Below are 17564 nucleotides of genomic sequence, written 5' to 3' on the forward strand. Positions count from 1 at the left end.
CTGGTCATTTCAATTGGCAAGTTATTTGTAATATTCCTTGAGGCTTAAGACTGGTGTATTCCTGAAAAGAGGGGCTGATTACGCTTCCAGTAGGTACTTGTAGGTTATTACTAGTCCACAACAACTACTGTTTCCATTGAAGCTAAGATGCCAACACTAAAAGAGCAACAGTATTTTATGAATCACTAAGTGATGCTGCCAAGTAAACCATAAAAAATGCTTTTTCATCACTTCAGATTTTTATTTAAAGGCTTTAACACTCATTTAGATTGTTTTTAAGTCATTCTTCTATATATATAAAAAGGAAAGCATAAGCAAAATAAATTGAACAAGGCACTGTTAGATCTTTTTCACACTGAAAATCCAGTTCAAAGTAGTACAGCATTTATTGAAAAAGTGCTCCGTTTTGTCTCTTTGATCTTTTTCTAACATACGAACACTGCATGTTTGATGTTTATGTACAGACAATGATAATTAAATCACAGTTGCTGCCAGGCCTTTAGCAAATATAACACACATCCTAACTATCCTAACTGCTAAATGTTAAAATGGGACGGAAAAAAAAAAAAAGATTGAACCTTAGAATAATTAAATATGATGAATTTACAATTTGAGGGTTTTTTTTTCTTTCCTATACCCCCTTAGTAATGTGATTTTTGAGAGCTACCTTGTGGCTTCAGCTTCTTAGGGATGGATTCCCCCTTCTCCACACCTCAGTCTAATCAGTGCCAAGGCAATTACATTTTCTGATTTTGGGAAAAGGTAGGGTGACTAGATATATCTAGGTATGTGGATAACTAGTTATCTTAACCGAGGACTTAGGATTTGGGAGCTCCAGCATTAATATGAAAAGTTTCCTATTAAACTCCATACCCTCAGAGAAGTCTAGGCTTTTTCTCTTAGCTCTCACACTTTACCATACCTAAAACTCAAAGTTCTTATTTAGGAAGTTTGGCAAATATCCTCAGAGCAAAAGCTACTTCAGTGTTGAGTTTACCTCTCTGGGTTCTCATCTAGACCAGATATGGTAATTCCTAACAATCAGATCACATCAGCTCTTTGATCTTTTAAGAAAATCTTTAAAAATTTAGTAATCTTAGTGGTTTTTAATAGTAAATAATAGCCTGGCATATTACCAAAATAGGAAGTCTACCTCTATTATTTCTTCAAGTATTTTCTGTATGTTTTTCTGCCTTCAGGAACTCTTATTTGGTACTTTTCCATAAGTCAGATCTCTTTAGCTTCTCTGACTATCTTCTGGGAAAATTCCTAAATCTGATGTTCCAGCTCACTAATTCGCTCTTCAGGTATAGCCAATCTACCACTGCTTAATCTTTTGTTTTCTTTATATCAGCTCATATTTTTTTTCATATTGGCCAAATATTTCTACTTCTTTCATTTTTAGATGAATTTTAATTCTTGTTTTGTATTGACAATATCTCTCTATCCATTAACCATCTCTCTGTGCTGAGGAGGGATCAAAGACCAGGACTCAGTCTGAGTTTAAAGAAGGGGTTGGCAAAATCCATCTATAAAAGGGCAGATAGTAAATATTTTAGGTTTTGAAATCCATTTCAACTTGCCCCTGCAATGTGATTTAGCTATAGATAATACAGAAATTATTGGGGATGGCTGTGTTCCAATAAGACTTTATTTACAAAAACAGGAAGCAGGCCCAATATGGCCAGTTGCTGTCATTTGCTGACCAGTGTTTTAGAGCATAGGAGACAAGCTTTGTACTGAAAACTCTATCAGATGACCACTGTTAATCATTCTCATTTGTAATCTTTTTTTTTACATATATGTATACATAAAGTCAGTATTTTGAATACAATTCAAAGTTTCTGTCTGTTTTACATCAACTGAATTTTTTTTCCTTTTACCTTTTGACCTTCTGTAATCTTAAATTTTAAACTATGAGGTATAGTATGATTGAGAAGTGACAATCTCCCTAAATTGTAATCCACAGTCTTGGAAACTTTTAGAGAGTAAGATGGGATATTCAATGCCTAAGGGCAGTTGGTGAGAATGCACTTACTTCATGAGAACACCGATGTCTTGGCTGTTGCTGCCAATTTTGGTGGAGAAGCAGGCAATAATTGTCTCAAGGCGACATAGGGTAGAGACAAAAGCTATTTTTTCTAGACATTTTTTCTATCTAGTCTTTATAAAATTTTTCTTGCCCTAATTATTTGATACTTAGCTTTCTCCTTTCATTATTCATATCTCCTTGTTATATTATACATGTATATAAATGTAATTATATAATATATGTGTTTACCATTTTTTTTCTGGCCAGTGTTCAATTTTCAAAGATTATGGAACCACCCATGTATGTAAATAAATCTGAAACTACATGATGGAAACTAAAGTCATATTTTTTAACATCACACTTAGGGGAGAAACAAAATGAAGGGTTAGGTTTAAAATCCTTCATAATATAGTACATGTGAGTATGTGAGCAAACCCACTGGAATGGAAATTGCTTATACTAAATGTGAGAGTAGGTTTCTGAATATTGTGGCATTTGCCACAAACTAGTAATTACCTACCATAATTTGGAGAAACTGTTCAGTCCAACAACTGTTTGTGACAATCTACTCTTTTGTTGAAATATATAATATGTCAAGAGTTGATCACAGTTTAATCTTTATTGGGTATAGGTATCCAATTTATCTCAAACTAAAAATATTAATTTGGGTAATAGTGACTTCGTAAACATTAAAGTGAATCTGACATTAAATTTTATGTTAGAATGTAGAGAATTAAGTATATACATTCCTCTAATATATATAAAGTGTATATATTTGTCATGTCAGAAAAGTGTTAAGTAAAATAGTGTGATATTCAGTCTAGGTTTACTAGAATTTTAACATATGAAAACGTTTGAAAATACAGAACAATTTGAACTGTAACTTCTATCATCAACAGACGGGTGGAGAGTCCTACCAGAAGAGTTGATGCTAAGAAAACAAATAATCTTGACCCACAGCTAACATTGTATCTTATTTTCTATTTTAATTTTCTTTGAAATGCTGAAATGTAAACTACTGTAACACACCTTTATTTTGTTTTATTGCCTAATGAGCATTCCATCGCCATTACAATGATCTTATATAAATATTGTTCTATTGGCTGAATAATATTTTGTCACATGAATAGGCCAAAAGTTATTAATCATTCCTTTAATGATGACCTTCATGATTTTTCTAGGTTATCTTGCTATTAAAATTCATGCTTTGATAACCATCACTCACTCCTCCAACAACACTTATTGTAAGGTAACTATGTGTCAGGTACTTTAAAAGCTGCAGAAGAGAGACAATGGTGCATAAGACAGACACAGCTTCTGCCATGTTTAGTCAAATTGCAGATGTTTTTAAAAGAATTTACATTTTTAATGACCCTTATTGCTTATGATTGCCAAGTTACTTTCCAGAAATGATGTACCAATTTACAATTGAAACCAAAATAGATCAGAGTTTTCCTCCCAACAAAACAAAGAAACAAATGCATTTGAATGCAGCATGTCTTAAATCGTGTCTATTTAAGGGGGATTACAAATGTGTCCTCTTTTAACATGTATTTCTGTTTTATATTTCATATATTAGCTATTTGTTTCCTTTTAAAAAAATATTCATGTTTGCTGTCAGTTGAATCAGTTGGGGTCTCAGATACATACATGTGTATTTTTGGTTGTTGCTGCTATTGTTGTTAAATCCCTTTGTTTTCCTTTATAAACACCTACCTTTCTTTTAAATTTGCAGTTCTTTCCTTTATCTGGAGACTAAATAGGCATTCATAAAACTTTAATGCCCATTGCCTCTTTCTGCTCTTCCTTCTACTTCTTTATCCTAATTAGGTTGTATTGGTTGAAATAATGCTACTAGGGCAGGGACGATAAAGAATTTTCCTTTCTCTGACTCTAGCATGATGACTGAGGTTCAGATTGTATTCAACAAATGTCTGCCCAATTTCATCCCACATCAGGAGCCTACAATTAAAAAATATATATAATTTTAAAAAGCAATAATAAATGGTTAGAATACTGCAGTCTAAAACATTGTTTTCTAAAATGCAGTAAAGTGTGGTGCTCACAGATGATTCCAGGGGGCTCAGAAGAGGATATAGAAATAGTAAAAAAAAATGAGAAATTAAAAAAAAAATTTCAAAATGAGGGGAGAGTACAGCTCAGTGGTAGAATGCATGCTTAACGTGAACGAGGTCCTAGATTCAATCCCCGGTACTGCTGTTAAAAAACAAATTAATATAAATACATAAATCTAAAAAAAAAAAATCAAGTTACCTGTCCCCCTCAAAAAACAAACAAAAAAAAATGAAACTAACCAAACAAACATTTTAAAAAATCAAAGCACTATAATGAGTTTTGTTGCTTGACATTCACCTTCCATTAAAATCTTCCAGCCTGTTCATTTCTAGAGGCTTTTTTCTGACACCCTCTCGTCCATGGTTCTTCATGCAATGGTCCTCTATTTAAATGCATGCCCTTGGAATTTGTTAGGCAAACACCAGCAGAGGCCGTCTTCATTTGACTTTAGTGCTTTCTCTGCCAACCAGCACGGCCATGGACTGCATCCACACTGGTGGACCAGTGTCCCATCCACGCAAGTAGAGAAGCAACAGTTGTATCATTTGCAGCTGCTACAAATTCCTAACCCCTGGACCACAGTTCCTTTGTAGGTTGGTGAAGAAGTCACAGTGCCCATGTGGGGCATTTCTCTTTTTATCACCATTCCCCAATCATTCTGAAAGCACCCAATTCCCTAAATGTTCTTCTTGATACTTCAGGACCATCTAATAGTTCCTGCAACTGGATGTTGATTGACAGAATCGCAGGTTATAAAAACTATTCCATTTTCATTTCTCTTTCAAGTAAAGGAGAATTTCTATGGTTGGTATCAGAATGTTTATGTTCTACTGCATGTCTTAGTTTTGAATAGAGAGTGGTCTAAGTGAATAGTCATATATGGCAAGCATAATTCATGGAAAGTTGGTTAATATGATACTGTTTGAACACAATACAGATTTTCTTTAACAAAGAAGATTAAAAGATAAAATTGTTGCTGGTGGATCCAACTGATGGTCCAGGTTCTTGTCTCATCCCAGAAAGTATTCAGAGAAAAGACGTAGAGGTTAAAAAAAGGAAAGTGAGGATTTATTAAAGGATGGTTAATACACTCTCAAGGGGAGAGCGGGCAGGCTCAGGTGAGCAGCTGCCCTGTGTTTCTTTGGGGAGTTAGTTGCATAGGGTGTAAAAATGAATGGGCGGAATATTCATTGAGGAGGGAAGGCCTTGGGGTCATATTTCCTGATTATCATCCCAACTCCACCTTCCCAAAGGGAGGAGGGATTTTTGTCCTTATTTAGTCTGGATTGAAAGTGTCATGGCGTCAGTGCATGATGGATACTTCTGATCTGCAAGGCTAATTTTATTGAAATGAGAGCATAATGAGCAAAAGGTTACATTTGGACACTGGAAGTTCCTGCCTTTTCTCACCTTTCTTTGTTGGTCTCCAGGCCAAAAGGTGTGGCCCCTTATTAGCCCAAAGATTCCTGCTTTTCTTTCTCTGCCCAGGGACCCCTGGTGCTTACATGAAGTAAGTTTTCCTGCATTTGGCCTGTGCCTCTCCTTTCTGCCCAACTCCTGCCATTTGGTCTGTGTCCCCCTTTCTCTGCTCATATCTAGCTCTCTGCCTGCTCTAACAAAATGAGTCAGAAGTTGTGAACACAATATAATTGTAGTAAAGAAAAAACTCAAAACTTGGCATATACTAGAAGACAAAGGAAAAATAACAGAGGATCTCAGAAGTGCTTAACAATTTTGATATTTTATGGTACTCAAAGCCCTTATTAAAAGAAAGAGTGCATTATCTGTACTATTTAGTTGGAATATTTCAGATGTCTCTAGACTTTATAAACATATCACAACATCTTAATTCTTTGTTTATTTGAATTGCTCCTTAGTCATGTCTCTATTTCATTCTTTTCTTAATCACTGAGTCTGTGATTAAAAATGGCAAACATGTGTTTTGAGAGAAACTAAGCTGTGATTTTGGTTGTGGCTAGTAATTTCAGAGCAGCAGAACATAATAACGCCTTCTTTTCCACCCTTCTCATGAACTCATAACAAGTTTCAGGAAAACAGTAAACACAAAATAAACAAGCAAAGCATAGAGAAATGAACTACTTTACAGTTCAGATCCTTTGTTTGGTTATTCCAAGGAGAGATGTCTGAAGAAACAAACAAAAGTGACGGTTTAATATTTACAAAACATTGTTAAGCCAAAATAACACAGGCAATCACAGATAGGATATTATTGTGGTTGACTCTTAATTTTTGCTCTTAAAGGAAGATCAGCTTTAGAATCTGACACTCATCGGATCTGATCCTACTGACTCTGCTTCCTCCTCTCCACAGGGTCAAGTGAGTTATTTCAGTGTTCAACGATTGACTTCTCCATCTGTGAAGTGAGAGAAATCAGCTCATATGGGTACCGTAAGTCGATTATCACCTGCCAGAGTAGCAGACATATCTCAATTTAATTAGAAAAAGTTCTAGATAAAAGTTAAATACTATTAATCATAGCTACACTGGGAAAAAGTTGAAAATATGATTTCAGTTTTCATGGATGGCAAACCATTTTATTTATTTAAAAACAGCTTTGCATAGTTATATACATAGAATTTCAACAATTATGTTAAATTTCAAAAAACCTTGAAGTAAAAAATAAAAATAATAAAAAAATCAATATATTGACATATTTATGGGTAAAGTCAAATATTATAATATGATTGTATGAAAGAAAATACTAATAGCATATTTATTTTGAAGTGAATTTGAATAAACTCAATGGAGTAGATTCAGACAGAATAACATATTAAAAAATTTAGTTCAAAGAAAATAATCAACTGTATAAAGTTGAAACAGAGCCTAGTTAAGTAGTCATAGTAACACAGACAAATATTTCAGAAAATCTAAGTTTTATTGGCTCCAAATTAAAAAAAAATACATTTGAAAAAATTCTAATATCATGTTAATACTTTCAGTAAAACCAAATATGTCACTGAATATTACTGTATTGCAGTCAAAATACTACTCCGTAGTCCCATTGCTAGTTTTTTGGGAGAATCTATAACAAATTTAAACAATATTTTATAAAAATATTTAGGTGCTTTTTTCAGGAGATTGGTAGAAGTTTACATCAATCATGTTAAGGCAATAGTCCAAACTCTCTCTGATCCCCAGTGGGTCTGTGACTTGTTTTTCTTTTTTAAAGGATTTTATTTAAGAATCACTATGATCTGAGATAAGCATCTTTGCTTTGATAACTTGCGTTTCAGCTTTGCGTTGGAGGATGCGTTATGATTATTGCCTCTTTGTAGATGACTGCCTGCACATGGTAAATCTGTCTGTTTTTATCCCTTTTGATGATTATGTTTATCATATAATTACACAACTCAAGACATTAAGTTGATGATATTAAGAAGGTTGAATAAGATGATGTAAATGCCCTACTGAATCACAGCCAACTGTTTATTCCTTTAATAATTTTGCCAAAGTTTGTGATAATTTTGCTTGTTTCCAGCATTCTGCATTATAGCAGTTTTGTGCTCGGTGAGTTATAATCCTTACAGTCTTCGAGATACTCTTAGAATTAAGCGCTTTGCCTTCTATCTGTCCTAGAGGTACATTATGACTTTTAGATTGATCGATCAATTGATTGATTTAACAAATGTTGATGGAGAGCTGTATCTTCCATGCTGGAAAAGAGAGTCAATGAGATAATGTTTGTAAAATGCTTGGTGCAAGGAAGGGCTCAAAAAATGTTAGCCATTCTTCCTATTCATGGAGCAAAATTCAACAGGAGAGCTCATTTACAGTAAATAAATAAAATCAATCACAGGAGTTATCTTCAGCCTTTAAATTTAAAAGAATGTGATAAAATTCAGTGTATTAGTTATCTCTTGCTGCTTAACAATAATACGAGAGACTTAGTGGCTTTTAAAAAGCACACATTTATTTCCTCACAGTTTAGCTGAGTCCTCTGTTTCAGAGTCTCTCAAAGCAGCAATCAAGGTGCTGGCCAACTGGTGGTCTCATCTGAGGCTCAGCTGGGGAGGAATCAGCTTCCTAACTCACGGTGTTATTGGCAGAATTCAGTCCCTTGCAGTTTGCCAGACTGAGGACCTGCATTTCCTGCCTGCTCTGAACTAGAGGCCACCATCTGCTCCTGGCCACGTGCTTTTCTGCACGTGGCAGCTCACAATACTGCAGTTTGCGTCCAGCAAGAGAAAGAGAGACTCTCTTAGCAAGATACATTACAGTCTTTTGTAAGATATACACATAATCCAATACATCATGTCACTGTTGCCATATTCTGTTCATATTCTGCACATGGCAGCCCACAATACCGCAGTTTGCGTCCAGCACGAGAAAAGAGAGACTCTCTTAGCAAGATACATTACAGTCTTTTGTAAGATATACACATAATCCAATACATCATGTCACCGTTGCCATATTCTGTTCATTAGAAGCATATTCTGTTCGTTCAATTCATTAAGTCCCACCTCCACTGGAGGGGAGGGGACCAGACAAAGCATGAAAACTGGGGGGTGTGGATGTGTCTGCCGGCCACACTCCATAGAACAAAAATTATAAAGCTGTATTTCATTGCTTAAGTTCATTAACGTTCTTCTTGATGCCCTTACATAATGAGACATTTTTGTTTTCTAATTAAAACATATGAGGAAAAAAAAACCAAAACAAAACATATGAGGAACAAAAGCTCTATTGTAGTTTTTAAGTACCAGCACTAGAAGGACATAATGCCTTGGGTTTGAAGAGCACTTTGGATTTCCCAATACATTAATATTTGTGAATAGTATTATTTTAGACTAGAAAATGGAGGGCAGAACTGATACAGATTTCAAGATGAAAACACAGAGTTTAGGATCCGAACGAAGCCTTAATTATAGCCTCTTGCTGTTTATTTGTTGATGAGTTCATTATGCCCCCTTCCCAACTTTGGCCGTTCTTTTAAATAACTTTCGTAGTGAAAAAGAATTTGTACTGGATGGAATGGTGGGTAGGGGAGTGGGCAGTGGCTGGCTTGCACTGTGGCCATAAGCTGTAGGGCTGGGACAGTTAAGTGCAGAGAGCACTGGACTGAAGTCATCAAGATGACATGCACCACAGGTCACCTGGAAAACCTATGCCAAGCATGGATGAAATTAGTGACACAGATCATTTCTTTTTTTTGTTTGAAATACATGTTATGAACTATTTTCTGGAACATGTCTACAAGCAGTGTGTGCAAAAGATCTGGTGGTCAAGAGAATATTTTCACAGGGGACATACAAGACAGAACTCCATGCACAGCCTGGTAATACAGCTGCCTTCTTTTCTCCAAATTGCTTTGCTCATAACTAAGGCTGGATCTCCTGCCCCAGCAATAAACAAATGGCACACATGCTTCTTACAGACCCTTCTCTCTGAAATATTCTCTTCTTGCAGTATTTAACTAGGTTGGGAAGCAGAAGTTCCTTGGTGTCCACGAGTAGCCATCTTATAGCTCTTCATTAATGTGGTTCAGAGTAACATTCATTTGGCAATGACTCCATCAGGGTGGCATATTTAAGTCCACAGAGATTATCATTAATAATTATCCAGACAGCGACTGTCCATGATCAGGTTGATATTTCTATCTTTCACCCACTAGCTGACCCCGACTCAGGTCAACCAGATATGCAGAGAGCATTTGCAAAATGCAGGTGGAACCATAAACATAGTTAAGTATTTATGTATCCATGGAGAGTTGAAACAGCAAGCCTCTTAAAACCAAAGGTGCCGTAGTGTATAAAATGATATTCAGATTCATGAAAAAAAATGCTTGACAGTATTAGAATGTACACCATGTGTTTGTCTGATAAACATAAATTAGAAGACCCTAAGCAATTAGTTTCTCTCCGTGAAATCCTTCTGTATGTGATGAATTCATAGGGGAGATGATATCTCATAAAAAGAGGCCAGATGAACACCACAATAAAAGTCTTCAGGTTACAGAATTCCAATGTTTAAATTCCAATGTGAGAATATGAAAACAAATACATGTACATATATATGTATGGCTGGGACATTATGCTGTACACTGGAAATTGACACATTATAACTGACTATACTTCAAGGAAAAAAAAGGGAAAAAAAACCCCTCCAATATATAAAGAGCTTGCCAATCATCCTTCCTGTGCCTGCAAGAAAAGGAAGAAGAAACTGAAAATTAGTGACTTTTCTTGGACACTTCAAAGACCTGAGATTATAAAGAAACTTGTTACCTTGAAGTCTGGAAAGATGGGCAAATCCAGAGAGTCACAGACGAGATCTGCTTACCTGGAGCAGAAGTTGCTGGAGTCATAAAATGGTAAGGACACTTAAATGGTCATTTTGATGAATTGCTGGAGGCTGAGTGTAGACTAGCATGAGAGTGAAAAACCCATGGGGGCTGAAGTCTTGGATGACCCTCATCCATTCACAGGTTTTATCTCTGGGAGCCCCATGGGGTTTTCAGAGTACACATGCAAATTCTCTAACCTTGTGATGCTGGCAGGAGGAGGGAAAGAGTAATCGTTGTGTAATATGTCCAGTGGATTCTCCATCACTAAGGCGTACTTTTCAAGAGGAAAAGATTTTACCCAGAGCCTTATCCCAGGCAGAGGAAGGGAATTCTGCCCAACCTAGCTCATTCTCGCCTCCCTGTCTAACCTAAGGCATAGGGCAAAGCTCAACAACTAGTGTAGAAACACCAGTCAAGGTCTTAGCCCCGAGCTGCAGGTGCACTAAAAGATGGAGATTTGATCCTAAGATGACAGTATTGGTCCCCTGTCCCACCCTACACCCCTCATCACCCCACACACTGGATTCCAGTAAAATGACAGTACAATACAGCTGACAGAGCTGCAAGATGCAGATGTGCCCTGAGGAGGGAGTACTAAAGCCCAAAGTGAGGAAGGGAGGCAGAAATAAGGACCCCAGAGGAGCAGAAAGCCGCTGGCACCGACAGCTACAGCAAACATTCATTTCTGCCCAGCTTCTATCCAGATTCACATAAATCCTCACAGTAAAGTCCTCTTTGCCTCAGTACCTAGTCCTCAACACAGCATCCCTGGCATCTAACAAAATATTGCAAGGCATATCAATGGGCAAGAAAAAAAATCTGAGACAAAGCAAGAAATAGTACCAGACTGAGATATGTATGACACAAATTTTGGAATTATTACAAATAGAATTTAAAATGACTCATTCATACGAATGCTCCAATTGTAAAAACAAAACAATATCCCAAGATGGATAGCTAATGTAAACAGGCAGGCAGAAACTCTAAGAAAGTATCAAAAGGAAATGCTAGGGTGGGAGGGTAGAGCTCAAGTCATAGAGTGCATGCTTAGCACGCATGAAGTCCTGGGTTCAATCCCCAGTACCACCTCCAAGAATAAATTAATATATAAACCTAATTTCCTCCCATCACCAAATTTTGTTTTTAAAAAAGGAAATGCTAGATATCAAAAACACTGTAATAGAAATGGAGAATGGCTTTAAATGTCTCATCAGTGTGGCCACAACTGAGGAAGGATTTAGGGAGCTTGAAGATAGACCAATGGAAACTTCCCAATATGAAATGCAAAGACTACAAAGAATTTTAAAAAAAGAATAGAGACTCCAAGAACTTGGGACATTTCTAAAAGTAACATATGTGTAGTAGGAATACCAGAATGAGAAGAAAGAAAATGGAGCAGAAGAAATATTTGAAGTAATAATGGACAAAATAATTCCAAAATTAATATCAGACACCAAACTACAGATCCAGGAAGCTCAAAGAATAACAGGATAAATACAAAACAAACTAACTAACTCACAAAACATCCACCTAGGCATATCATATTCATACCACAGAGAACCAAAGACAGACAAAAATCTTTAAAGAAGCCAGAAGGGTGTCTCTATTCTACCCTGGAAAAATCAGTTAAAGGCTGTATTATTTCCAGGCTGTTTCATCGTTTTGCATCATACTAGGAGATTTTTTTCAGTGTGAATGATGCTAAATTTGGTTCCCCCCCCCCCCAGTATTAATGGTGCCAAATAATAGCATCAGATTGTTTTCAATATTAATGATGCTAACGTTGGTTACTTAGTTAAGGTGCTGACCACCAGATTTCTCCATTATAAGGGTTAATCATCTTTTTGAATTAGCGTGTAATCTTTGAAGTAATATTTGGGAAATATTTCAGCATCCGTTGATGATCCCTGCCTGAACTGATTATCTCATCAGGTGTTGCTGAAAGTGATTTTTCTAAATGTGAAATAGTTTATTTCACATTTATTATTGAGAATACTTCCAGAAAGAAAAGCTTTCCATTTGTTTCCTCCAAAAGGCAGAGTAAGTGCTAGTCTTTAACCATGAATTAAGAGTTTTTATATTCAGGTTTTACAATAGTCCTTTTGGGGAGTGGAAACATAGATTCTTTTCTCTTCTCTTCCCTTCCTCTCCCCTCCCCTCCCTTCTACTGTTCTCTCTTCTCTCTCTGATACTGTCTACAAGCACCATTAATGATATATGTATTTAATTAATAGAATATTTTATAATCAAATACACTTACTATTATTTTTATGCTTAAAATGTCCCAAATTTGGACGATGGGAGCCCCATGAAACTAGTTTCTTTGTCCTTTTGACGTCTTTCATTTAGTCCTTCCAGAGGTCAGGGCTCATCTTGCATTTTCCCTGCTGAGATCCCGTATCAGCCATTTCTTCATGGATCTCTGCTTCCCCTTAATGTGAAATTATATTTAGAAACCAAGATCTCTGTGTACATGTGCTCACTGCTTCTGGGTGTTATTGTATCTAAGCTCTCTTAATGTATAGATTCAGAATCTGTATTTGAAAAATAAAATTATGAATTAATTTTTTACTCAAAGACAAAGAATTTTGTTAGTAGCAAAAATCGGAAAACTTTACCTATCATCAACTTTGTAACAAAATTTTAGTACATTTAAGTTAATATTAAACTATTCATTTTTTAACATTATCTCCGATATTACAAAGATTTCAATTCTGCTATTGCCCTCCTTAAAAGTGAATGAGGTGGGGAGGGTATAGCTCAAGTGGTAGAGCACATGCTTGGCATGCACAAGGTTGTAGGTTCAATCCCCAGTACCTCCTCTAAAAGTAAACAAAAATAATTACCTCCCCCCACCAAAATAAATTTTTTACAAAAGTGAGTGAGTACTGGAATTATTGTGCTCAATTTTAGCTTGCAGAATATATTTTCTTAATTTTTAATGGAAATTTTAAAGCATACTAAAAAATGGAGATAATGTTGCCTATCACAGAGCTTCAAAATTATTGACACTTTGCTAATCTTATTTCATCTATCTCTTCAAAAAAATTTTTTTTAAAGTTTTGTCTATTACAGATGTCAGATATTATGTCATTTCATTGTTAAGAATCCAATACATATCTCTAACTTTAAGGACTACTTATTTTTACATATCCAGAATGCTATTATCACACTTAAAAAAAATTTAAAATATTTATTTACTATCTTCAGATACCCAATACCCTATAGTCCACTACTATTTCTGTACTTACTTTATGCTAAACATGATACTGATCACTGTACTTAGATCATGCCCTTTCATCCTTGCATAAGGTTTATGGAATATCGAAACTCTCCTTATTTTATTGGTGAGGATACCAAGAGAATATTCAGTGAGTTTAAGTAGCCTTTCTACACTTAACATATCTCATGGGTTTGCCTGCTTCTAAAACACATGCTCTTATTAATTCTAATGTAGTCTTGGGCTACTTGTCTCCAGATTGTGAGTTCTTGAGGACAAGAGCCACCAAATAGTATTTGTTGAGTAGATATTCAATAAATACAATTTTGATGAATATTTTGATGCATATACAGGTGAGAAAAAGGGGTTCTTCATGTCAACCGCCAAATGTCTCCAAGAGTGAAGATCAGAGGTGGAAAGAAAGTTAGAGCTTATGTTATTAAATTTCCTGTCCTCCACAACACGATATACATGGACCAACTTCATCAGAATTACTTGTTAAAATACATATTTCTACACCTTACAGAATCGGGAACTTAGAAATAGAAACCCAAATCTTCACTCTCAGCGGGCGCACATAAAAGATTGAGAGCCATGGGAGTGTACAATGTTGCTTATCAAAGGCGATCCAGGGAGCAGCAGACTGGCTTCAAGTGGGAGTATGTTAGAAAAAAGCGGAATCCTGGACTCACCCCTGGTGAATCAGAATTTCCTGAATCAAAACTGCATTTTTACATAACACCATGTACATTCAAGTTGGAGAAGAACTTTGAGAAGTACTTTGAACTATGCTAGTCTACATCATCCTTAATAAGCAATACTCCAAAGTTTCAAATTTCTTAAAACAATTGGCCAAGTGACCAGTTAAACAAAAAAAAAGCAAGTAGATGAAAAATTGCAAATTAAACCCAACTTGTGCCCTTCTCACTTCTTTGAAACAATTACCCTGCCTTACCACCCCACCGTTAAATTAGACGTTTCCTCCGGGCCTTTTAATTTTCTATTTCTTTCTGGTGCAGTGCTCTTCTCTCAGGTGTTTGTATGGCTCAGTCTTTCTTGTTATTTAAGCCTCTGGCTAGATAGTCCCTACTCAGAAATCCCTTATCTAATTTCCATAATTGATACTGCCTTCCAACAGTCACTTATTATCAGAGTGTTTTGCCTGGTTTTCTCTAATGTGCTCGTCACTATTTGAAGTGACGCTGTTTTTTTCTTGTTGATCACCTGTCTGCTCCACTGGAACATAAGCTCTGTGTGGGTGAGAACCTCCACTGACTGAAGTCCTATCCCCTATACTTACAGTAAAACCTACCAGAATGTAAACATTTACCGTCATAGAACTACAGTCACATACACACAATAATAATATGTTATTACTAGTGACATCCTCCCTCTGAGTTGTAGAAAGCTGCCTTTACTTGAGGCTTAAGCACCTTTCAAGATCATCTTCCTGATGATTGCAAACGGAAGATTATAGTCAATACTGAATACAAGCAGAAGTGCAATGGCAATGGGTTTTTTAATTGAGGGTAATTGATGTCTCTAGTGCCAAATCAACTTAAATCCTGACTATAGCAAATACTAACAGCTTTGTGCCTTAACTTTTTGAGGCTATATTTCAAGCTTAAAAAACTGGAGAAAGATCGAATCAGAATAGTAAGTCTCACACTTGGTGATTTATTCATTGTGACTTATGAAAAAAATATATTCAAAATTTTTAGATTTTTTTTTCTGGAGTCTGCAGTTCCTGTCAATAATTTTTTTGGGGAAAAGGGTTAACAAAAAACTCTAAATGTTTAAAGACGTTTTGGACTTACCTCAACCTATAATCTTTAGGAGGGAGTGAGGAAGGGTGGTAGCCATTCTCCATGTCTTTCAGCTATAACATTATAAAAAAGAAAGAAAAAGCATTTGGATTGTAAATTATTTTTTCCTTGACTTTTCCTTTACCTAAATTATACAGCTTTTGAAAAAAAATTTGCAATGAAAACTAAAGCATATACTATTAGCTCTTTTAGAAATAGATAAATTTTTTCATGTGATTTTATGACAGGAGAAGCACCATTGTGGTATGAAGAATTCTTCGGATAAGAAATAGGTGACCTCACCTTTACAAACTTTGTTTTTCTGTCCAAAACATAAATCTTAACAATTAGTATTAATCCTTAATCACAGTTTATTGGTGTAGATTGCTATTACATAAAGTTAGTTATACTTCTTCACATAGTAATGATAATTTCTCATATTTCAGTAAGAAGACCAGGAAACAAGCATTTCATGTGTATTTATTGATACCATTTTTTTAGCATATGGGTGTTATTTTTATTTTTGTTTTGCGTTTGTTTGATATAACATGAAAAAAAATTGAAATTCTTAGGCACTAATTCTTAATAAGATGATAATTTTGTCCTTTGGCTATTGATGCTATACTATACCAATACTAGAACTACTATTAATTTTGCCATCCGAGTACAAAGTGAAGCTTAAATATTTTTGTAACTTGAAATACAGAATTAATATTCTAAAAAATAGCTAGAAACTTTATGACACGGGGGACAAAAAGTTAGACCCTCATATATCTAGTTCCAGTGTCAGCCGGCAAATCCAGCTCCGCCACGTAGAAGTCCTGCGATGCTACTGATACAGTTCATTGACTAATATTAGAGACCAGTCTAAACTCTGAAGAGCCCTGTTCTGGGCTTGTGTCAGTGCTCTTTGAGGGGTGAAGGACACAGTCCTTGCAGACCTTACAGAGGTAATGTGTATCTAACTGGGAGGTCGGTAGTGAGGAGTAAATAATTCATATGGAACTCTTTGCGTAGGTAATAATGTTACCACAAAGGAATGCCCTACACCGCTTAGATCAGATTAACAAAGATGGAAGCTCACGCTGTAAATAGCATAAGCTCCTCTCTTCCCTTCTAGACCTGAATGCTTAAGAAAAAATCACTTCTAAAATTGTTGTTTTTCAAAGTAGCCACACAGTGGCAGACTTTAACCAAAAAAGGATAAAATTTTCTTAAAAAAAATCATGTGCGATGTCTCTTTCTTTAGATGATTTATAAAAGATAAAAGTTTATAAAATTAAACCTAAGACAGATGCTAGATCTTATTCATCTTTTTAGTCTAAAAACCCAGAAATAGAATTTCACAGATCAAAGAGAGTTCTGTTTTGGTATCAGATAGGGGGCCTCTTTCTTGGCCCAAAGTTTATTCTACAGAGTGGAAGGAGCTGTCTTCCCTTTCACTGGGTAGTTTTTCTCCTCTGAATCTTGTCTTTTGACCAGGTAGAGACAGGTTCTGCCTAATGAGAAAGCTCTGTTGTTATATTAGAGTTTAAAAACATGAATATTGGGGTCAAAATCACAAAAATCAGGAGGTTATTATTCTGTCTGTACTACTTAACTCTTGAGTGACTTATTTTCATTAAAATATTCTTAAATGTTCAACACACAAATGACTATATATCAAATACATCATAGTAGTGGTCTACCACTAGTCTAGATTTTGCATTTTGCTACATCAAAGTTTTCCCTAACCAGCTGTCAGTAACATATACATGGACCAGCCATCTCTTTCTTTCCCACGGCACATCACTACCTGCCTCAGTATACACAACATACTTGTCTTGTACAAGGATTATTACAATATATTAGATATGTTAATACATACGAGGATTATTACAACAGATTGTCTTTCAAAGTAAAATTAAGTTACAATTTCTATTCATTTTCATCTTGTATTTTAATATATTGAAGATGCATATTATTCATATTCTATATTTTAGTATGGTTTTAAAAGTACCAGAGAAGCAACTACACTATAAGTAAATAAACATTTTAACCATTAAGTGAAAGCTCTGGTCTCTGAGGGGCACTGGCAGAAGGCAACTTTATTCTTTATCATGTCTGCTCACTCCACGCATCCTGTCT

At 35.5% G+C, this 17564-nt stretch overlaps 1 pseudogene; it reads left to right on the top strand.

The window, feature by feature from the left end:
- The first annotated feature begins 9309 nt into the window (after positions 1 to 9309).
- Positions 9310 to 9814, top strand: LOC123616176 (AKT-interacting protein-like; annotated as a pseudogene).
- Positions 9815 to 17564: the final 7750 nt, after the last annotated feature.

The sequence above is a fragment of the Camelus bactrianus genome, chromosome 2, assembly GCF_048773025.1.
Source record: "Camelus bactrianus isolate YW-2024 breed Bactrian camel chromosome 2, ASM4877302v1, whole genome shotgun sequence".
NCBI lineage: Eukaryota > Metazoa > Chordata > Mammalia > Artiodactyla > Camelidae > Camelus > Camelus bactrianus.